At 37.0% G+C, this 23,406-nt stretch overlaps 1 protein-coding gene and 1 long non-coding RNA gene across 2 annotated transcripts in view; one reads left to right on the top strand and one right to left on the bottom strand.

Annotated features, from left to right (window-relative positions):
• ARAP2 (ArfGAP with RhoGAP domain, ankyrin repeat and PH domain 2) overlaps positions 1-23,406 on the top strand; it is a 573,065-nt gene that overhangs the window by 39,187 nt on the left and 510,472 nt on the right. The window lies entirely within an intron of this gene.
• LOC129657756 (uncharacterized) lies at positions 1,497-23,265 on the bottom strand. The gene is made up of 3 exons (XR_008717089.1): positions 23,026-23,265; positions 2,474-2,585; positions 1,497-2,136 (listed from the first exon to the last, which is right to left on the bottom strand). It is a non-coding gene; the product is annotated as an uncharacterized LOC129657756 (long non-coding RNA).

Genomic DNA, 23,406 nt, shown 5'->3' with positions numbered 1-23,406 from the left:
AGTGAGACTCAGATCAGATTAGATCACATCAGTTGCTCAGTCATGTCCGACTCTTTGCGACCCCATGAATCGCAGCACTCCAGACCTCCCTGTCCATCACCAACTCCCGGAGTTCACTGAGATTCACATCCATCGAGTCAGTGATGCCATCCAGCCATCTCATCCTCTGTCGTCCCCTTCTCCTCCTGCCCCCAATCCCTTCCAGCATCAGAGTCTTTTCCAATGAGTCAACTCTTCGCATGAGGTGGCCAAAGTACTGGAGTTTCAGCTTTAGCATCATTCCTTCCAAAGAAATCCCAGGGCTGATCTCCTTCAGAATGGACTGGTTGGATCTCCTTGCAGTCCAAGGGACTCTCAAGAGTCTTCTCCAACACTACAGTTCAAAAGCATCAATTCTTCAGTGCTCAGCCTTCTTCACAGTCCAACTCTCACATCCATACATGACCACAGGAAAAACCATAGCCTTGACTAGATGAACCTTTGTTGGCAAAGTAATGTCTCTGCTTTTGAACATGCTATCTAGGTTGGTCATAACTTTCCTTCCAAGGAGTAAGTGTCTTTTAATTTCATGGCTGCAGTCACCATCTGCAGTGATTTTGGAGCCCAGAAAAATAAAGTCTGACACTGTTTCCACTGTTTCCCCATCTATTTCCCATGAAGTGGTGGGACCAGATGCCATGATCTTCGTTTTCTGAATGTTGAGCTTTAAGCCAACATTTTCACCCTCCACTTTCACTTTCATCAAGAGGCTTTTGAGTTCCTCTTCACTTTCTACCATAAGGGTAGTGTCATCTGCATATCTGAGGTTATTGATATTTCTCCCAGCAATCTTGATTCCAGCTTGTGCTTCTTCCAGTCCAGCGTTTCTCATGATGTACTCTGCATATAAGTTAAATAAACAGGGTGACAATATACAGCCTTGACGAACTCTTTTTCCTATTTGGAACCAGTCTGTTGTTCCATGTCCAGTTCTAACTGTTGCTTCCTGACCTGCATACAAATTTCTCAAGAGGCAGATCAGGTGTTCTGGTATTCCCATCTCTTTCAGAATTTTCCACAGTTTATTGTGATCCACACAGTCAAAGGCTTTGGCATAGTCAATAAAGCAGAAATAGATGTTTCTCTGGAACTCTCTTGCTTTTTCCATGATCCAGCAGATGTTGGCAATTTGGTCTCTGGTTCCTCTGCCTTTTCTAAAACCAGCTTGAATATCAGGAAGTTCACAGTTCACATATTGCTGAAGCCTGGCTTGGAGAATTTTGAGCATTACTTTACTAGCGTGTGAGATGAGTGCAATTGTGCAGTAGTTTGAGCATTCTTTGGCATTGCCTTTCTTTGGGATTGGAATGAAAACTGACTCTTTCCAGTCCAGTGGCCACTGCTGAGTTTTCCAAATTTGCTGGCATATTGAGTGCAGCACTTTCACAGCATCATCTTTCAGGATTTGGAATAGCTCCACTGGAATTCCATCACCTCCACTATCTTTGTTCATAGTGATGCTTTCTAAGGCCCACTTGACTTCACATTCCAGGATGTCTGGCTCGGTCAGTGATCACACCATTGTGATTATCTGGGTCGTGAAGATCTTTTTTGTACAGTTCTTCTGTGTATTCTTGCCATCTCTTCTTAATATCTTCTGCTTTTGTTAGGTCCATACCATTTCTGTCCTTTATCGAGCCCATCTTTGCATGAAATGTTCCTTTGGTATCTCTGATTTTCTTGAAGAGATCTCTAGTCTTTCCCATTCTGTTGTTTTCCTCTATTTCTTTGCATTGGTCGCAGAAGAAGGCTTTCTTATCTCTTCTTGCTATTCTTTGGAACTCTGCATTCAGATGTTTATATCTTTCCTTTTCGCCTTTGCTTTTCACTTCTCTTCTTTTCACAGCTATTTGTTCGGCCTCCCCAGACAGCCTTTTTTTTTTTTTTTTTTTGCATTTCTTTTCTATGGGAATTGTCTTGATCCCTGTCTCCTGTACAATGTGACGAACCTCATTCCATAGTTCATCAGGCACTCGATCTATCAGATCGAGTAACTAAAAAGTTTCCAACCACTTTACTAGTGGAGAAAATGGCCCTTGAGATTGGACACTGTAGAAGTTGGGCATCTGCATCTGAAGACACAATTAGCATTAACTCCTACTGGGAAAATAAGGTTGTGACATAATATACTGGAGGGAATATTAGATTTGACTTATGACAAGTATTTTGCATTCTTTAATTCATGACATATAAAAAGAACAAGAGAAATTGGGTGTCACATGCTTCATAGGTATCATTCCCCTAAGTGGGTCATAGAAAAGTGATGATTGTGTTTTCTCTATAGTAATAAGTGCTAAATATGAATGCTGTAATTAGAAAAATAAGAAAAATTTAATATCTTTTGTGTCAAAAGTGTTTTGAGCAAGTGATGATTAAGTCACATAATAAGTTCTGTGTGTCAGGGACAAAGAAAAATAAATGGATCTTTACTTACAAAAATACTTAATACCCGTCACTTCACCAGCAGCACTCTCAGAATTCCACGTGATAAAGATCACAAAAGAATATTGGCAGAATAGAGTCAGCTTGATGAATGCAAAATGGTTCTGTGGACACATCAAAAAGACATTTAAAAAACTTTGCTTTGAGAAACAAATTAAATCTGTATAATTTGATGTTCTTATTTCCCTCTTACTAGACTTAACTTTCTACTCTTTCTTTATAGCCAGCATTTCTAGTGTTTGCAAAGAAAGCATTTAGTTTTTATTTACTTAATAAAGGCTCAGTAAGCAAGTTGAGCATTAAGTCTTTCATGAAAGAAATGATTGGCAAGAAAAAAGGGCAATGTTCTTAAATGAATGAATACTTCAAATAGGATGGAGAAATTGTGGATGGATTAAAGCTAAATAAAAGTGTTGAAAACTTATTTCATTTATAATTTCTTAGAATCTGTTATGCTCTAAGAACTGTATAAGGCACAAAGGAAAATACAAATAAAATACAAGAGAGTGAGTTTACTGTCAATGAGTTTTAAACATCATTGGGAAGACAAACTAGTATTCTACAACTTTTTTTCATGAAGAGCAGATTTAGTATTGTCATGATTATCTTCAATAATGTAAGATTACAGTTGAAGTTAAATTGGTGAAGAGTTGTGAGCTGGGCGCCCCTTTGGCTGCTACCACTGTATCAGAAGGAACCACCACTTTCACTGCAGCCACACCACTTACTAAATGGGCACCTAAATTGTCAGGCACTGCTTTAATTCTTTTACGTTCATTAGCAGCCGCAGCAGCAGCCTATTTAATTCATGAAATGACCCAACTGTGCTGTGGTAGTTAGAACTATTAGGTTTATTTTCACAAATAAGAAATTCAGGGAATAGAAGTATTAAAGCAACAGTTCCAAGGTTCTGAATGTAAGCAGCCTACTGCCTGAAAGACAAAGGCTGAAGTATGTCGTTGCCACAGTAGTGAAAACTAGTTATATTGAAGACCAGTGAGAATGGAAACAAAACCTTCCAAAACCTATGGGATGCAACAAAAGCAGTTCTAATTGAGAAGTTCATAGTTATACAAGACTACCTCAAGAAACAATTAAAATCTCTGATAAAGCTTTTAAAAGTACATTTAAGAAACTAGAGAAAAAAAGAACAAACACCCCAAAATAGAAGGGGGCAAATAATAAAGAGTAGAGTGGAAATAAAGTGAAATAGATAACAATCAAAACATAAAACCACAGAATTGGTCAGTGAAACTAAGAGCTAGTTGTTTGAAAAGATAAACAAATCTGATAAACTTTTAGCGAGACTCATCAACAAAAAAAGAAAGAGGACTCAAAATCAGAAATGAAAGAAGAGAATTTAAACAAATTCCACAAAAATACAAAGCTCTCTAACATCAGTTTCAGGAAAATTTTCTGGATCTGTCTCCGGAACAAGACAACAAAAGCAAAATAAATGAGAGGGACTTCATCAAGCTAAAAGGTTGCAAAGCAAAGGAAACCCAAAACAAAAGGAAAGAAAACCTACTGAATGGGAAAAAATATTTGCAAGTTATATGACTGATTTCTCAGGAGGCAGGTAAGGTGATCTGGTATTCCCATCTCTTGAAGAATTTCCCACAGTTTGTTGTGATCCACACCGTCAAAGGCTTTGGCCTAATCAGTAATGCAGAAGTAGATGTTTTTCTGGAATTCTCTTGCTTTTTCAATGATTCAGTGGATGTTGACAATTTGATTTCTGGTTCTCTGCCTTTTCTAAAACCACCTTGAACATCTGGAATTTCATGGTTCACATGCTGTTGAAGCCTGGCTTGGAGAATTTTGATTATTTTGCTAGTGTGTAAGATGAGTGCAGTTGTGAGGTAGTTTGAACATTCTTTGGCATTGCCTTTCCTTGGGATTACAGTGAAAACTGACCTTTTCCAGTTCTGTGGTCACTGCTGAGTTATCCAAATTTGCTGGCATGTTGAGTACAGCACTTTAACAGCATCATCTTTTAGGACTTGAAATAGTTAAGCCAGAGTTCCATCACCTCCACTAGCTTTGTTTGTAGTGATGCTTCCTAAGCCCCACTTGACTTCAGACTCCAGGATGTCTGGCTCTAGTGAATGATCACGCTATTATGGTTATCTGGGTCATGAATATCTTTTCTGTATAGTTCTTCTGGGTGTTCTTGCCACCTCTTCATAAGATCTTCTCCTTCTGTTAGGTCCATACCATTTCTGTCGTTTATGTGCCCATTTTTGCCTGAAATGTTCCCTTGGTATCTCTAATTTTCTTGAAGAGATCTCTAGTGTTTCATTTTCTATTTTTTCCCTATATTTCATTGCACTGATCACTGAGGAAGGCTTTCTTATCTCTCTTTGCTATTCTTTGGGACTCAGCATTCAAAGGGGTATATCTTTCGTTTTCGCTTTTGCCTTTACTGTCTCTTCTTTTCTCAGCTATTTGTAAGCCCTCCTTAGACAACCATTTTGCCTTTTTGCATTTCTTTTTGGTCTTGATCCTGCCTCCTGCACAATGTCATGAACTCCAGTCCATAGTTCTTCAGGCACTCTCTCTGTCAGATCTAATCCCTTGAATCTATCTGTCACTTGTACTGTATAATTGTAAGGGATTTGATTTAGATCATACCTGAATGGACTAGTGGTTTTCACTACTTTCTTCAATTTAAGTCTGAGTTTGGAAATAAGGAGTCATGTTCTGAGCCACAGTCAGCTCTCATCTTGTTTTGGCTGACTGTACAGAGTTTCTCCATCTGTGGCTGTAAAGAATATAATCAATCTGATTTTGGTATTGACCATCTGTTTAGAGTCTTCTCTTGTGTTGTTGGAAGAAGATGTTTGCTATGACCAGTGCATTCTCTTGGCAAAACTCTGTTAGCCTTTGCCCTGCTTCATTTTGTACTCCAAAGCCAAATTTGCCTGTTACTCCAGTAATGGCAACCCACTCCAGTACTCTTGCCTGGAAAATCTCATGGGCGGAGGAGCCTGGTGGGCTGCAGTCCATGGGGTCGTGAAGAGTCGGACATGACTGAGCGACTTCACTTTCACTTTTCACTTTCATGCATTGGAGAAGGAAATGGCAACCCACTCCATTGTTCTTGCCTGGAGAATCCCAGGGACAGCGGAGCCTGGTGGGCTGCCATCTATAGGGTCGCACAGAGTCAGACATGACTGATGCGACTTAGCAGCAGCAGCAGCAGCCAGGTATCTCTTGACTTCCTACTTTTGCATTCCAGTCCCCTATGATGAAAAGGACATCTTTTTTTGGGTGTTAGTTCTAGAAGGTCTTTTAGGTCAACGTAGAACCATTCAATTTCAGCTTTTATAGCATTACTAGTTGGAGCATAGACTCATATTACTGTGATATTGAAAAACTTGCCTTGGAAATGAACAGAGATCATTCTGTTATTTTTGAGATTGCACCCAAGTGCTGCATTTCAGACTCTTTTGTTAACTATTAGGGCTACTCCATTTCTACTAAGGTATTCTTGCTATAGTGGTCATCTGAATTAAATTTGCCCATTCCAGTCCATGTTAGTTCACTGATTCCAAAAATTTGATGTTCACTCTTGCCGTCTCCTGTTGACCACTTCTAATTTACCTTGATTCATAGACCTAACATTCCATGTTCCTATGCAATATTGTTCTTTATAGAATCAGACTTTACTTCCATCACCAGTTTTGTCCACAACTGGGCATTGTTTCCACTTTGGCTCTGTCTCTTCATTCTTTCTGGACTTATTTCTCCACTCTTCTCCAGTAGCATATTGGGCACCTACCGACCTGGGGAGTTCATCTTTCAGTGTCTTATCTTTTTGCCTTTTCATACTCTTCATGGTGTTCTCAAGAATACTGAAGTTGTTTGCCATTTTCTTCTCCAGTGGACCATGTTTTGTCAGAACTCTCCACCATGACGCATCTTGGGTGGCCATACATGACATGGCTTCTTATAGTTTCATTGAGTTAGAGAAGGCTGTGGTCCATGTGATCAGTTTGATTACTTTTCTGTGATTGTGGTTTTCATTCTGTCTGCTCTCTGATGGATAAGGATAAGAGGCTTATGGAAGCTTCCTGTTGGGAAAGACTGACTATGAGGGAAACTGGGTCTTGTTCTGATGGGTGGGGCCATGCTCGGTAAATCTTTACTCCAATTTTGGATTACTGGGCAATCCAAATCCCTGTTGCTGGGCAGGGCTGTGTTCTCTCCTTGTTGTTTGACCTGAGACCAAACTATGGTGGAGGTAATGAAGATAGTGGCGACCTCCTTCAAAAAGTCCCATGCATGCACTGCCGCAGTCAGTGCCCCGACCCTGCAGCAGGCCACCGCCGACCCACGTCTCTGCCAGAAACTCCTAGACACTCACAGGCAAGTCTGGGTCAGTCTCTTGTGGGCTCAGTGCTCCTTTCACCTAGGTCCTGGTGCACACAAGGTTTTGTTTGTGCCCTCCAAGAGTCTGTTTCCCCAGTCCTGTGTAAGTTCTTATAATCAAATCCCACTGGCCTCCAAGGTCAAATTCCCTGGGGTTTTCAGTCCCTTTGTTAGATCTCCTGGTTGGGAAATCTGTTGTAAGTCCCATAACTTTCTTCATGCAATTCAATATCAAAAGACATACAATCCAATTTAAAAATGCTCAATGGACCTAAATGGACATTTTTCCAAAGAAAAATACACAAATATACAAAAGGCACATGAAAAGATGCTTAACATCAGTACTCATTAGGGAACTGCAAATCTAAAGCACCATGAGATATCATATTATACTTGTCAAAATGGTTATTATTAAAAAGAAAACAATAAAATCAAGTTTTGGTGAAGATTTGGAGAAAAGGTTACTCCATTCATTCACTATTGGTGAAAATGTAAATTGGTACAGCTACTATGTAAAACGGTATAGTCATTTCTCAAAAAATTAAAAGCAGAACCATCACATGATTTGGCAGTTTCACTTCTAGACATTTATCTGAGGAAAATAAATACACCAATCAAAAAGATATATTCACTCCAATGTGCAGCCTTATTTACAATAGCCAAAATATGATTTCATTGTTAGTTGAGTGGATAAAAAATATGTGGTGTAATAATGTTCCATACACAATGGAATTCTACTCAGCCATAAATATAATGAAAATTTGCCATTGCAACAACAAAGAGAGATCTAGTGGATATTATGCTAAGTGAAATCATTCGTATCAAATGTGGCATGATTTCACTTTGTGTAGTATCTAAAAGCAAAACAAATTAACAAAAACAGAAACAGATTCATGTGTACAAGGAAGAAACTAATGGTTGCCGGAGTGAAGAGATGTGTGGGAGGGATCAATGAAATAGGTGAGGAAGATTAAGAGGTACAAACAAAATTAAGAGGGACAAACTTTAACAACTTCAAGTTATAAAAATAATGAGTGATGGGAATATAATGTTCAGCATAGGGAATCCAGGGGATAATACTGTTATAACTTTATATGGTGACAGATAGTAGCTAGACTTATCATGCTGATCATTCCATAATGTACAAAAGATATCAAAAACTATGTTATATACCTTAAACTAATGAAATAAGTTGATTATATTTCAATACTTCTCTAATATATTAGAAGTGTTAGAGAAACTGAACAAATCCTAGAGGCCAAGTTTTATCAGTTATATTCTTTGTACTGTTTGATATCATGGTTATTCTCAAAGAGTGGAACATTCTATTTAATAAAGAGTTTAAATTGATGTTTGCCTCTCTTAGCAAAAGTGGATGTCTGAATTTGTTATATAGGCATGCAGTCATAGATTTAAATAGAATTTTTAACATTGTCTGTCTAGTGTTTTTTGAGGTATAGTTTTTACTGGACCATGGCCCCTTACCAGAAAGTCCTCCTTGTTCTATTTGAACTACTAAGGGCTACAGTTACAAAGATCTCTCCAAGCTCTAAGAAACTGCAAAGTGAAAATCACCCTCTATCTCTTTTTTGAAGATTTCAAAAACAGATGTCTTACCTTTCTCTCCAATTTTTGCTTTGCAAATCCTGTATGAAAATCTAAGAGTAGTAGGGAAGTGACTGGAATAAGCTTCTCTCAATTCACTGGTAAGTTTGTGGGAAAAAGACATTTCATCATGTGACATTTGATTTTAGAAAAAACTATAGCTAAAATTAGAAAATAAGTTGTTGGAATTGAGCTCTACTATATGTTGTTCTTTGAAATGCCCCCAACTTGACAAAATAGTATCAATGAAAGAATAATAAATATATTATTCATTTCTCAGCAGTTTAGGCTGTGCAGTTAGACAAAGTGATATTTCTAAAGCTTACTTCATTAATATTAATAATTAGTTACTATTACTATTAATAATTACTATTGACAACTATTATAAAACTCTTTTTATAATACATAAATATATTCTATAATAAATAAAAATAAAACAGCTATTATAAAACAATTATTATGCAACTATTATAAAACTGCTTCTTTTATAAAGTATGATGAATAATACTTTCTCTGTCATAGGTGATTGAGAATTAAATATACCTAATTAATTAAAGCTGTGTGTAAAGCATACTGTTTATTTGATACAGGGTAACCATTCGACAAATGTTAGTTATCACATACATTTTAGAGAAGAATATTTTATATTTATTTATTTTATATTATCTACATTAAACATGTTTTAGTATAACTTTTCTTTTTTTAAAAAAATATACAGCAAGTTTGTCAATTGTTTAATATGAGATTGCTGATGTGCTCAGTCATGACTGACTCTTTGCAAGCCCGTGGACTGTAGCCTGCCAGGTTCCTCTGTCCATGGAATTTTCCAGGCAAGAATACCAGAACAGGTTGCCATTTCCTTCTCCAAATCTGAGATTATGCCCTTTCTATTACCTTGCTGCTCATATATTCCGTCTTATGTTAAATGACAGTGGTAGCATTACTTAGTGGTAGTCATTTTTATTCTAATATCCTTATCTGACAAAAATAAAGGTAAAAGGAGAAATAAGAGAAGGGCAGGGTTGCTAGTAATATGATGCCCTAGAAGTTATGTAAAGAATAAGTTTCAAAAGATAAAAATAATTGAAAGCATTAAGGGCTGCTCTGAGAGGTTAGAGGATAAAAATTTAAGAAAAGATTAGTTTTATCAATGTATTTTTCTAAAATTGTTTTCAGAATTTTGCAAAATTAAAAAACTCAGTTTCTTTTCTGTCAACTGTAAGGTCTGATAAAATAAAAGTTGGACAGCAAATTCAGCATTTTTCACCAAACTTTTATAGATGGTTTTTGTGTGGATCCATTAGAATTTAGTGCAGAGGGGAAGCTATATGCATAGCTCGCATTTCCTAAACAATGCCTTCATTAAGGCCATCATGGTTTATTAGTCAGATTAATTACAACAGCTGCTGTCCCTTCATTTTACCAGATGTTATAGGTTCTCCATAGACTTGATGGATCATGGACACAACAAGCAACAAAATATATCATTAAATAAACATAGTATTCTATATTTTTGTGTCAATAGATACTCTTATTATATTAGGTGATTACTTATTTGAAGAAACAGTTTTGTATAGTCCTGGGGTATATCTACTTTCATGGGATTTAGTTAGCTCTTAAATTATGTAAAATTCTTTATATTTTTTTGAAGTTAAAAAAATGTAATTTAACTCATAGTCAACTATTTACATGTGATACTTTAGGTTTTTTTTCTACATTCATTACTATCATTTAAGTATTCAACTCAACAAATTAAATTTAGTAGTTAATGCACATAAAATTCTAATGTAATCTCTTTGGGGAAATACCATGATGAATAAGACATGGTTAATGATCTATAAAAGCATTTATTAGGATGAAGTCAAAACAAATTAGAAGAGTCAAAGTAGACTTGTTGGAGTATGCTTTGGTTCCCCATAAATTCAATATGCATAAGCAAGGTCCAAAAATGCGGACATGAAAATGACAGCAGTAGCAAAAATTTATTACATTTTCTTTTATTGTGACCACATTGTAGTCAAAGGCAGGCCATTCTTAAAGGAGCTTTAATACAATATCCTTACAGCATTTCCAAAGCTGTAGGCTGCAGTCAGCATTGGTACTTTGGTCAGAACTTGATTTACTATGATGAACTCCTTTATCACGTTCCTGAAATGGTGGTCCTTCTCTACATCATTAAAGATTATTTCAGAATTTCATTCTGCTTCTTTGTATTGAAACTGATGTCTGAATTTTGTCTTTTCAATATCAGTTGTATCTTTTGTAAATTTAATCAGCAGAAATACTTCCTAGTTGTGCTACACTAACTTAAGATATTCTCTTTACCACATATCAATTGTTATATCAATAGTAAATAATTTAGCCATTAATCAATTATAAGATGAATTTGGATGGTTCTTTGAATGTTCGTGCAAAGATGGGCTCAATAAAGGACAGAAATGGTATGGACCTAACAGAAGCAGAAGATATAAAGAGGTGACAAGAATACACAGGAGAACTATTACAAAACAGATCTCCGTGACCCAGATAACCATGATGAAGTGATCACTCACCTAGAGCCAGACATCCTGGAATGTGAAGTCAAGTGGGCCTGAGAAAGCATCACTACGAACAAAGCTAGTGGAGGTGATGGAATTCCAGTGGAGCTCTTTCAAGTCTTGAAAGATGATGCTGTGAAAGTGCTGCACTCAATATGCCACAAATTTGGAAAACTCAGCAGTGACAACAGGAATGGAAAAGGTCAGTTTTCATTCCAATCCCAAAGAAAGGTAATGCTAAAGAATGCTCAAACTACCGCACAATTGCACTCGTCTCACATGCTTGTAAAGTAATGTTCAAAATTCTCCAAGCCAGGCTTCAGCAATACGTGAACCATGAACTTCCTGATGTTCAAGCTGGTTTTAGAAAAGGCAGAGGAAACAGAGATCAAATTTCCAACATTCGCTGGATCATGGAAAAAGCAAGAGAGTTCCAGAAAAACATCTATTTCTGTTTTATTGACTATGCTAAAGCCTTTGACTGTGTGGATCACAATAAACTGTGGAAAATTCTGAAACAATGGGAATACCAGACCACCTGACCTGCCTCCTGGGAAGTCTATATGCATGTCAAGAAGCAACAGTTAGAACTGGACATGGAACAACAGACTGGTTCCAAATAGGAAAAGGAGTATGTCAAGGCTGTATATTGTAACCCTGCTTATTTAACTTATATGCAGAGTACATTATGAGAAATGCTGGGCTGGAAGAAGCACAAGCTGGAATCAAGATTGCCGGGAGAAATATCAATAACCTCAGATATGCAGATGGCACCACCCTTACGGCAGAAAATGAAGAACTAAAGAGCCTCTTGAAAGTGAAAGAGGAGAGTTAAAAAGTTGGCTTAATGCTCAACATTCAGAAAACTAAGATCATGGCATCTGGTTCCATCATTTTATGAGAAATAGATGGGGAAACAGTGGAAACAGTGTCAGACTTTATTTTGGGGGGCTCCAAAATCATTGCAGATGGTGATTGCAGCCACGAAATTAAAAGACGCTTACTCCTTGGAAGGAAAGTTATGACCAACCTTGACAGCATATTAAAAAGCAGAGACATTACTTTGCCAGCATAAGTCAGTCTAGTCAAGGCTATGATTTTTCCAGTAGTCATGTATGGATGTGAGAGTTGGACTATAAAGAAAGCTGAGCACAGAAGAATAGATGCTTTTAATCTGTGGTGTTGGAGAAGACTCTGAGAGTCCCATGGACTGCAAGGAGATCCAACCAGTCCATCCTAAAGGAGATCATTCCTTGGTGTTCATTGGAAGGACTGATGCTGAAGCTGAAACTCCAGTATTTTGCCACCTGATGCAAAGAGCTGACTCATTTGAAAAGACCCTGATGTTGGGAAAGATTGAAGGCAGGAGGAGAAGGGGACGACAGAGGATGAGATGGTAGATGGCATCACTGTCTCAATGGACATGAGTCTGGGTAAACTCTGGGAGCTGGTGATGGACAGGAAGGCCTGGAGTGCTGTGGTTCATGGGGTCGCAAAGAGTCGGACATGACTGAGCAACTGAACTGAACCTGAATGTTTAAAAATAGCTTTCTAAATTGACCAATTAAATATAATTGGGGAATCTTACTTTCAGTGCTCACATTATGTTCACTAAGAAAAAATATTTAATTTTTTTCTAAAAGGGTAAAAACTTGTGATGATTTAAAATAGCCTTCCCTTCAGAGAGCCCATCTATAAATAGTTTTTAAAATATAAGTTAATCTCAAAAGAAAGGAATAATATGTAAAAGTTGCTTAGTCTTCTCTGGGGAAAGTGTTAGATAAGGGATAAAGTGTTGTCGCTGAGTCATGTCTGACTCTGCAAATTCATGCGCTGTATTTGCCAGGATCCTCTGTCCATGGGATTCTCCAGGCAAGAATATTGGAATGGGTAGCCATGCCCTTCTACAGGGGATCTTCCCTACCCAGGGGTCAAACTCAGGTCTCCCACATTGCTGAAGATGATCATAAACTGGGTTGGACACGTGGCAAAATCTGTCTAAATCATCCAGATTGGAAGAAGAAAGAAACCAACAAACCAAAGAAATATCTGCTATACCACACTTTATCTGACATTTACAGTATTGGTTTGTAAACTTGTTAAAAGAGATGGCATAAGAGGAGTCAGAGTCTTGGATTTAGGGGAAAATAGAAGAGAAGCTTTATGAGAAAAACAATCACTAGCAATAAGAAAAAGCAAGTCACTTTTTCAAGTCTTTCACTTGCACCTTTGAAGCAGAGCCTTCAGAGTTCGAGGTAGATTTCTGACTCTGAGAACACTTTTTAGTAATATATATCCAAGATATTTTCCTTTACATATTTACTGCATAGCTATAAAATATGAGGGATCTTTTCATACACTTCACTTCTGAGACTTCTTTAACATTTTCCAAGCTATAGATAGTAATTCAATGTGGCTGTTTTAAAACATATTTACAGATTCTTTGATAGTCTTTTCTTCAATCAGTTCAGTTCACTTCAGTCACTCAGTCGTATCCGACTCTTTGTGACCCCATGAATCAGAGCATGCCAGGACTCCCTATCTATCACCAACTCCCAGAGTTTACCCAAATTCATGTCCATCGAGTTGGTGATGCCATCCAGCCATCTCATTCACTGTCATCCCCTTCTCCTCCTGCCCCCAATCACTCCCAGCATCAGGGTCTTTTCCAATGAGTCAACTCTTCCCATGAGGTGGCCAAAGTATTGGAGTTTCAGCTTCAGCATCAGTCCTTCCAATGAACACCCAGGACTGATCTCCTTTAGAATGAACTGGTTGGATTTTCTTGCAGTTCAAGGGACTCTCAAGAGTCTTCTCCAACACCACAGTTCAAAAGCATGTATTCTTCTGTGCTCAGCTTTCTTAACAGCCCAACTCTCACATCCATACATGACCACTGGAAAAACCATAGCCTTGACTAGACGGACGTTTGGTGGCAAAGTAATGTCTCTGCTTTTTAATATGCTGTCTAGGTTGGTCATAACTTTCCTTCCAAGGAGTAAGCATCTTTTAATTTCATGGCTGCAATACCATCTGCATTGATTTTGGAGCCTCCAAAAATAAGTCTGACACTGTTTCCCCATCTATTTCCCATGAAGTGATGGGACCAGATGCCATGATCTTCATTTTCTGAATGTTGAGTTTTAAGCCAACTTTTTCACTCTCACTTTCAAGAGGCTCTTTAGTTCTTCGCTTTCTGCCATAAGGGTGGTGCCATCTGCATATCTGAGGTTATTGATATTTCTCCCGGCAATCTTGATTCCAGCTTGTGCTTCTTCCAGCCCAGCATTTCTCATAATGTACTCTGCATATAAGTTAAATAAGCAGGGTTACAATATACAGCCTTGACATACTCCTTTTCCTATTTGGAACCAGTCTGTTGTTCCATGTCCAGTTCTAACTGTTGCTTCCTGACCTGCATATAGGTTTCTCAAGAGGCAGATCAGGTGGTCTGGTATCCCCATCTCTTTCAGAATTTTCCACAGTTTATTGTGATCCACACAGTCAAAGGCTTTGGCATAGTCAATAAAGTAGAAATAGATGTTTTTCTGGAACTCTCTTGCTTTTTTGATGATCCAGTGAATGTTGGCAATTTGATCTCTGGTTCCTCTGCCTTTTTGCAGGATATAAAATCAACACACAGAAATCCCTTGCATTGCTATACACTAATAATGAGAAAACAGAAAGAGAAATTAAGGAAACAATTCCATTCACCATTGCAACGGAAAGAATAAAATACTTAGGAATATATCTACCTAAAGAAACTAAAGACCTATATATACAAAACTATAAAACACTGGTGAAAGAAATCAAAGAGGACACTAACAGATGGAGAAATATACCATGTTCATGGATTGGAAGAATCAATATAGTGAAAATGAGTATACTACCCAAAGCAATCTATAGATTCAATGCAATCCCTATCAAGCTACCAACAGCATTCTTCACAGAGCTAGAACAAATAATTTCACAATTTGTATGGAAATACAAAAAACCTCGAATAGCCAAAGCGATCTTGAGAAAGAAGAATGGAACTGGAGGAATCAACCTACCTGACTTCAGGCTCTACTACAAAGCCACAGTTATCAAGACAGTATGGTGCTGGCACAAAGAATGAAATATAGATCAATGGAACAAAATAGAAAGCCCAGAGATAAATCCACGCACATATGGACACCTTATCTTTGACAAAGGAGGCAAGAATATACAATGGATTAAAGACAATCTCTTTAACAAGTGGTGCTGGGAAATCTTGTCAACCACTTGTAAAAGAATGAAACTAGAACACTTTCTAATACCATACACAAAAATAAACTCAAAATGGATTAAAGATCTAAATGTAAGACCAGAAACTATAAAACTCCTAGAGGAGAACATAGGCAAAACACTCTCTGACATACATCACAGCAGGATCCTCTATGACCCACCTCCCAGAATATTGGAAATAAAAGCAAAAATAAACAAATGGGACCTAATTAACCTTAAAAGCTTCTGCACATCAAAGGAAACTATTAGCAAGGTGAAAAGACAGCCTTCAGAATGGAAGAAGATAATAGCAAATGAAACAACTGACAACCAACTAATCTCGAGAATATACAAGCAACTCCTACAGCTCAACTCCAGAAAAATAAATGACCCAATCAAAAAATGGGCCAAAGAACTAAATAGACATTTCTCCAAAGAAGACATACAGATGCCTAACAAACACATGAAAAGATGCTCAACATCACTCATTATCAGAGAAATGCAAATCAAAATCACTATGAGGTACCATTTCACACCAGTCAGAATGGCTGCGATCCAAATGTCTACAAGTAATAAATGCTGGAGAGGGTGTGGAGAAAAGGGAACCCTCTTACACTGTTGGTGGGAATGCAAACTAGTACAGCCACTATGGAGAACAGCGTGGAGATTCCTTAAAAAACTGGAAATAGACCTGCCTTATGATCCAGCAATCCCACTGCTGGGCATACACACTGAGGAAACCAGAAGGGAAAGAGACACGTGTACCCCAATGTTCATCGCAGCACTGTTTATAATAGCCAGGACATGGAAGCAACCTAGATGTCCATCAGCAGATGAATGGATAAGAAAGCAGTGGTACATATACACAATGGAGTATTACTCAGCCATTAAAAAGAATACATTTGAATCAGTTCTAATGAGGTGGATGAAACTGGAGCCTATTATACAGAGTGAAGTAAGCCAGAAAGAAAAACACCAGTACAGTATATTAACGCATATATATGGAATTTTGAAAGATGGTAACAATAACCCTGTGTACGAGACAGCAAAAGAGACACTGATGTATAGAACAGTCTTATGGACTCTGTGAGAGAGGGAGAGGGTGGGAAGATTTGGGAGAATGGCATTGAAACATGTAAAATATCATGCATGAAACGAGTTGCCAGTCCAGGTTCGATGCACGATACTGGATGCTTGGGGCTGGTGCACTGGGACGACCCAGAGGAATGGAATGGGGAGGGAGGAGGGAGGAGGGTTCAGGATGGGGAACACATGTATACCTGTGGTGGATTCAATTTGGTATTTGGCAAAACTAATACAATTATGTAAAGTTTAAAAATAAAATAAAATTTAAAGAAAATAATAAAAATAAAAAATAAAATCAGCTTGAACATAAGGAATTTCACAGATCATATACTGCTGAAGCCTGACTTGGAGAATTTTGAGCATTACTTTACTGGTGTGTGAGATGAGTGCAATTGTGCAGTAGTCTGAGCATTCTTTGGGATTGGAATGAAGACTGACATTTTCCAGTCCTGTGGCCACTGCTGAGTTCCCCAAATTTGTTGGCATATTGAATGAAGCACTTTCATAGCATCATTCTTCAGTATTTGAAATAGCTCCACTGGAATTCTACCACCTCCACTAGCTTTGTTCGTAGTGATGCTTTCTAAGGCCCACTTGACCTCACATTCCAGGATGTCTGGCTCTAGGTGAGTAATCACACCATCATGATTATCTGGGATGTGAAGCTCTTTTTTGTACAGTTCTTTTGTGTATTCTTGCCACCTCTTCTTAATATCTTCTGCTTCTGTTAGGTCCATACCATTTCTGTCCTTTTTCGAGCCCATATTTACATAAAATGTTCCCTTGGTATCTCTGATTTTCTTGAAGAGATCTCTAGTCTTTCCCATTCTGTTGTTTTCCTCTATTTCTTTGCATTGATCACTGAGGAAGGCTTTCTTATCTCTCCTTGCTATCCTTTGGAACTCTGCATCAGATGCTTATATCTTTACTTTTCTCCTTTGCTTTTCACTTCTCTTCTTTTCACAGCTATTTGTAAGGCCTCCTCAGACAGCCATTTTGCTTTGTTCATTTCTTTTCCATGGGGATGGTCTTGATCCCTGTTTCCTGTACAGTGTCATGAACTTCTGTCCGTAGTTCATCATCAACTCTATCAGATCTAGTCCCTTAAATCTATTTCTCACTTCCACTGTATAATCATAAGGGATTTGATTTAGGTCATACCTGAATGGTCTAGTGGTTTCCCCTACTTTCTTCCATGTAAGTCTGAATTTGGCAATAAGGAGTTCATGATCTGAGCCACAGTCAGCTCCCAGTCTTGTTTTTGCTGACTGTATAGAGCTTCTCCATCTTTGGCTGCAAAGAATATAATCAATCTGATTTCGGTGTTGACCATCTGGTGATGTCCATGCATAGAGTCTTCTCTTGTGTTGTTGGAAGAGGGTGTTTGCTATGACCAGTGGGTTCTCTTGGCAAAACTCTATTAGTCTTTGCCCTGCCTAGTTCCGTGTTCCAAGGCCAAATTTGCCTGTTACTCCAGGTGTTTCTTGACTTCCTACTTTTGCCTTCCATTCCCCTATAATGAAAAGAACATCTTTTAGGGGCATTAGTTCTAAAAGGTCTTGTAGGTCTTCATAGAACTGTCAACTTCAGCTTCTTCAGCATTACTGGTTGGGGCATAGGCTTGGATTACCATGATATTGAATGGTTTGCCTTGGAAACAAACAGAGATTATTCTGTCATTTTTGAGATTGCATCCAAGTACTGCATTTTGGACTCTCTTGTTGACCATGATGACTACTCCATTTCCTCTAAGGGATTCCTGCCCACAGTAGTAGATATAATGGTCATCTGAGTTAAATTCACCCATTCCAGTCCATTTTAGTTTGCTCATTCCTAGACTGTCAACATTCACTCTTGCCATCTCCTTTTTGACCACTCCAATTTGCCTTGATTCATGGACCTAACATTCCAGGTTCCTCTACAGTATTGCTCTTTACAACATCAGACCTTACTTCAATTCCTCTATGTTTTAATACAGCAGAAGTTATAGGCTGTCACTGTGAATATTAGTTGCTGTTTTAACTTTTTGTTTCATACTGTTTTATTTTTACTCTTTTACAACAAGTATAATTTGTTACTAGTAATTTTTAACAATATGAATTCAAAAAGCAAACAGTTTATTAGGTTTTTAGAAGACTATGATCACTGTCTTAACTGTGTTCTCTCATTCTTTCTGTCTCAAAGCCCATGTTCTAGGGGAAGCCAGCAGCTATGTGCTGAGGTAGTTTTAGAAAGGGGGAACTGGCTAGTATGCTGGGAGGACTTGACTCAAGAAGCCAAAGAAAAGGCCATATGGCAAGCCTGCTCCCACCACATGAATAAGCTTAGAAGAGGTTCTTTTGAGATCTGCTAACAGCTATGTCAACCAGCTAGGAAGTAAATCTCAGTCTAACCTGAGATGACCACAGCCCTGACTGAGACCTTGTCTACCAGCTCAAGAGAGACTCTGAGCCAGAATTGTCCAGCTAAACCACTCTTGGACTTCCACAGAAACTATGATATAAGAAAATGGTTTGTGTTTTAAGCCACTACATTTGTTGTAAGTTATATAGATAACTATTATGTTGATAAAATAAAATGATAAGGAAAACAACTTTTTGTGTCACAGATTTATGGTTATTCTTTAAAAATATGGCTCTCAAGAAATATTTATGCTTTTTTAAATCAGAAATTAACTTTTATTTCTTAGATAAAAGTGCCTTTGGAAAGCAAGTTTTGTTATTGGATGATGACTATATGGATATACATTTTTTTAACTTTTTATTTTATAGTGGAATAGAGTTGATCAACAATGTTGTATTAGTTTCAGGTATACAGCAAAGTGATTCAATTATACATATCCATGTATCTATACTTGTTCAAAGTCTTTTCCTATTTAGGTTGTTAATTAGTATTAACTAGAGTTCCCTATACAGCAGGTCATTGTTGGCTATTCATTTTAAATATAGCAGTGTGTACATGTCAATCCCAAACTCCCTAACTATCCACCCCAACCCTTCCTCTCTTGTAACCATAAATAAATTCATTCTCTAAGTGTGTATCTCTTTATTTATGCTTTAATGATATAGTTATTATTCTGTTATGTTTTATTGAGACAGAATTTTTTAAATAGCATTTAGCTTATTTTTTGATCTTCCCTTGTGGCTCAGATGGTAAAGCATCTGCCTACAATGTGGGAGACCCAGGTTCGATCCCTGGGTTAGGAAGATCCTCTGGAGAAGGAAATGAAACCCACTCCAGTACTCTTTCCTGGAAAATCCCACGGACAGAGGAGCATTGTAGGCTACAGTCCATGGGGTCGCAAAGAGTGGGGCATAACTCAGCGACTTCACTAGCTTATTTTTAGTTGATAGCCAGTATTTAATTAATATTGAATGCAAATGACTTTTTTTGACTTTTGTAGACAATCACATCTGTCTTACAGAGGTGCCTCCTGAATTATAGGTGCCCCTTGAATTTGAATTTGTGCCCCCCCATTCATGAGATATATATGTGTGTGTGTGTGTGTATATATATGTATGTATATACATAATCCATTATCTTATTTTAATTTAAATGTTAGCCTATTTGGTAAGTGTTCAATAATTATCAAAGAAAACTGAAAACTATATTGAGGTGTGGGATATTTAAGTTCAAATTTCCTGTCAACTGTGACTTGATGTAGGTCTTTGTTATAAACCAGTGGGACATAATTTTAATTAAGTGCTTTTTTCTACATATGAGTCATGGGAAAAAACTAATTTGAGGTCATTTTTATTGGAAAGAAAGAAACACTGAGACTTATAGAAATTAATAGTCCACAGTTATCTGAATGAACAAATACACCAAATTAGCAAATTATATCTTCATGAAATTTAACATATGTTTATGGACAATGAATTAGAATTATTAGTTACTAAATATTTATATAGGAGGGATATTAAGGAACTTTTCAAACTTTTAATTTTAAAAGATCACAGGAGATGAATGAATATCAATGAAATATCAATCCAATAATCAGTTTGAAAATTAAGGCCTTTAAACAAAAATATCAATCGCTTTCATTTACTAATTTGTTATTTCTTGTATTTTTGATAATAGTTATTCTAACAGGTATTTGCATTTCATTGATAGTTAATGATGTTAGAATCTGTTCATGTGTCTGTTGGCCATCTGTATGTGTCCTTTAGACAAATACCTATTTAGATCCTCTGTCCATTATTTAATTGGATTATTTGTTGTTGTTGTTTTTTGCTATTGTATGAGTTCTTTCTGTATTTTAAATATTAACCCCTTATCAGATAAATGACTTGCAAATATTTTCTCTCATTTAGTAGGTTGTCTTTTCATTTTGTTGATGATTTCCTTTGCAGTTCAGAAGTTTGTTTTTTTTTTAAAGAAGTCCCACTTGTTTGTTTTCATTTTTGTTGCCTTTGCTTTTAGGCTCAAATCCAAAAATCCATCAACCACCATCAGTGGCAAGTTGCCTATAGCCTATGTTTATATTCTAAGAGCTTTATGGTTTCAGGTGTTATGTTAAAATCTTTAACACATTTTAAGTTAATTTTTATGTATAGTTTAAGATAGTGATCCATTTTCTTTCTTCTGCATGTAGCTATCCTTTGTCACTTTTATAATCTACTTTGTATCTTAGAATTATATGATGATCTTATCCCTAAATTCTTCTTAGTTAGGGATTTTTTATTTTCTCTTTAGTAAAACTCTGCTTAGAGTCAGGATTCAATGTTTAGTTGTTGAATTGGACTATTGGATTTAGATAGTAAAATTCCACATTAAAATTAATCTTTTGAGAATCATAGAATTTTTACTTTGTCTAACATTGTCAATCCATATTCCTATGACAAACTGCTTAATTCAGAAGGGTTCTTACTTAAACTACATTAGTCAGTAAAAGTGATCTTTACATGTGACATTTGTATAAATTACTCTCCTCTCCAACAGTTATTTAACTAAAAATAGCATTACTGTGTACCTACCAGGCAGTATGGATTCAAATAAGCTTAAAAAAAATAAGGTGAAAATAAATCCTTTCTAGTATTTACCAGGCTAAAATCTAAATTAGTTCCACTTTAGGTGTGTAAGGATTAAAAGAAACTGTTTCTGTTGAAAAAGCCAAAAGAGAACTTGAGAAACAAGGGATATTTTGAAAATGTGTGAAGGCAACAAAGGAAATGTTATGAGGGATTTTTTTCTCTTTTATCTGTAGATATGTTAAAATGGAAATTAATTTAATCTTGAGAAAACTGAAGTATTTATGGTTGAAGCAGTGACAAGTAAACTAATAGACATGAAGATTCTCAGCTTGAGATATATATCACATTTCTCTATAAGGTAGTCTCTAGACCAAGCTGATATGCTACCTCATTCTGAATTATTAAATTGTGGTTAATAACCTTTGTCAGGAGGTCTGTTTAATTTTTTTTGGTGTATTAGAACTTGACATTTGACAGATACTGATATTAACATATTTGTGGTCCAATCAGAATTTGGCACTGCTATTACCTTATGTTTATTTTTAAATTTACAATATTAATTTATGAGTTTCCATATAAGTGGAAAAGATACCTGGTGAAGAGAAACTATATTAAGGCCCCATGCTTATCTATTCAAAACTTAGGCTATTTCAGTTAAAAAAAAAAAAATCCAACATGTCCTATTAATCAGTGTGACTTATAGCCATGCTGTGGGGGGAAAAAAAAAAAACAACTGTAGTTTTTGAGAGAGAATTCTTAGAAAAAAGGTCCATGGTATGAATACTTGTAGTGTATTTCACTATGATTTCCTCGTTCTCCTCAGAACCAAACAAAATAATAAGAGCCATTTAAAAACCAGTAATCTAAATTTTGCAAATTTTATATTTAAAAGTCAAAAAAAAAAACTGAGACTGGCCAAGCCCTAGTATGAAAAGTAGTGGAGAATAAGGGTTCCTGGAGCAGCAAAGTTTAGAGAGTGATCCCAGAATGCTTTCCCTTGTTATGAAAGAGTTACTCTGGAAAGCTATATTTATAACAACCATACCTAGAACTGAGATGAGCAAAAATGAGATGGAGAAGCAGCAGAATGTACAGGAGAGTTGTAGGCACAAAGGCCAACTAAGAAAGGGAATGAGGGATTACTAGATTAATAGATATAATAAAGGTAACATCTCTGAGGCTTGCTAAGCTTTAACAAGTCATAAATACACAAATTCTTATTTTAAAGTCTGTAAAAGCTAATGACCATATTCTGGTCCCTGGTGTCTGGGGGGAAGGGACAAGTTTTTCAGGCCAAATCTCTGCTGGATTGACTCCTGACACAAAAAGTCACCTCTTGACACTGGAAGCAGTCAAGATCAGTTTATGGATATATGCTGGAGTCAAGAGTGGTGGATATCAATCTGGAAGGGAACATTAATAATCATATATATCCTGCAAGCCATACAACACCAAAGAAAGCGAAGGAGTTCATAGTTAAAGAGTAAAAGAAAACTGAAGGAGTTTTCCTAAAACCGAAGGACACCTTAGTCAAAGACTGACTATTAAACAAGTAAGAGATTCGAGCCCTGAAAGAGGAGTGACTGCTACTAGGCAGTGACCATGGGAGGCCTGAAAGATTGTTTGCCAGAATGGTCTCAATTTTCCACACCTCCTTGTGTTTTCACCGTTTGTAACAGAACTCTGTAGCTCCATCTCTTTAAAAAAGGAATCTACAAACCCACCTCTTGCCTCATGCCTCATGGTTTGTTTTGATCAGGAGTGTGGTAGAAGTGACATTGTGCCACTTTTAAGTGTAGATCTCAAAAGACACTTGTACGTACAAGCCTGTGTTAACTGCTGGAAGACGAGAAACCACTTAAGCAGTGGTGAGTCACTCTTACTGAAGCCATCCTGAATCAGCCAGCTCCTGGTCAACTCACAAGCTATAGTCAGTCCTGACTCAGATCAACAGAGCTGCTTAGCCACCTCTTCAGTTCATGAGAAAAGTAATAAGGTAGGTTTGTTTTTTTTTTTTTTTTTTCTTCAAGCTACCATGTTGGGGTTGTTGATTATCCAGCAATAGCTAATGATATAGGAGATTTGAACATTCAGGATAGAAAGGA

This window comes from Bubalus kerabau, chromosome 7 (genome assembly GCF_029407905.1).
Source record: "Bubalus kerabau isolate K-KA32 ecotype Philippines breed swamp buffalo chromosome 7, PCC_UOA_SB_1v2, whole genome shotgun sequence".
NCBI lineage: Eukaryota > Metazoa > Chordata > Mammalia > Artiodactyla > Bovidae > Bubalus > Bubalus kerabau.
Note: the sequence above shows the minus strand (reverse complement) of the source record. Positions and strands in the feature narration are given on the sequence as shown.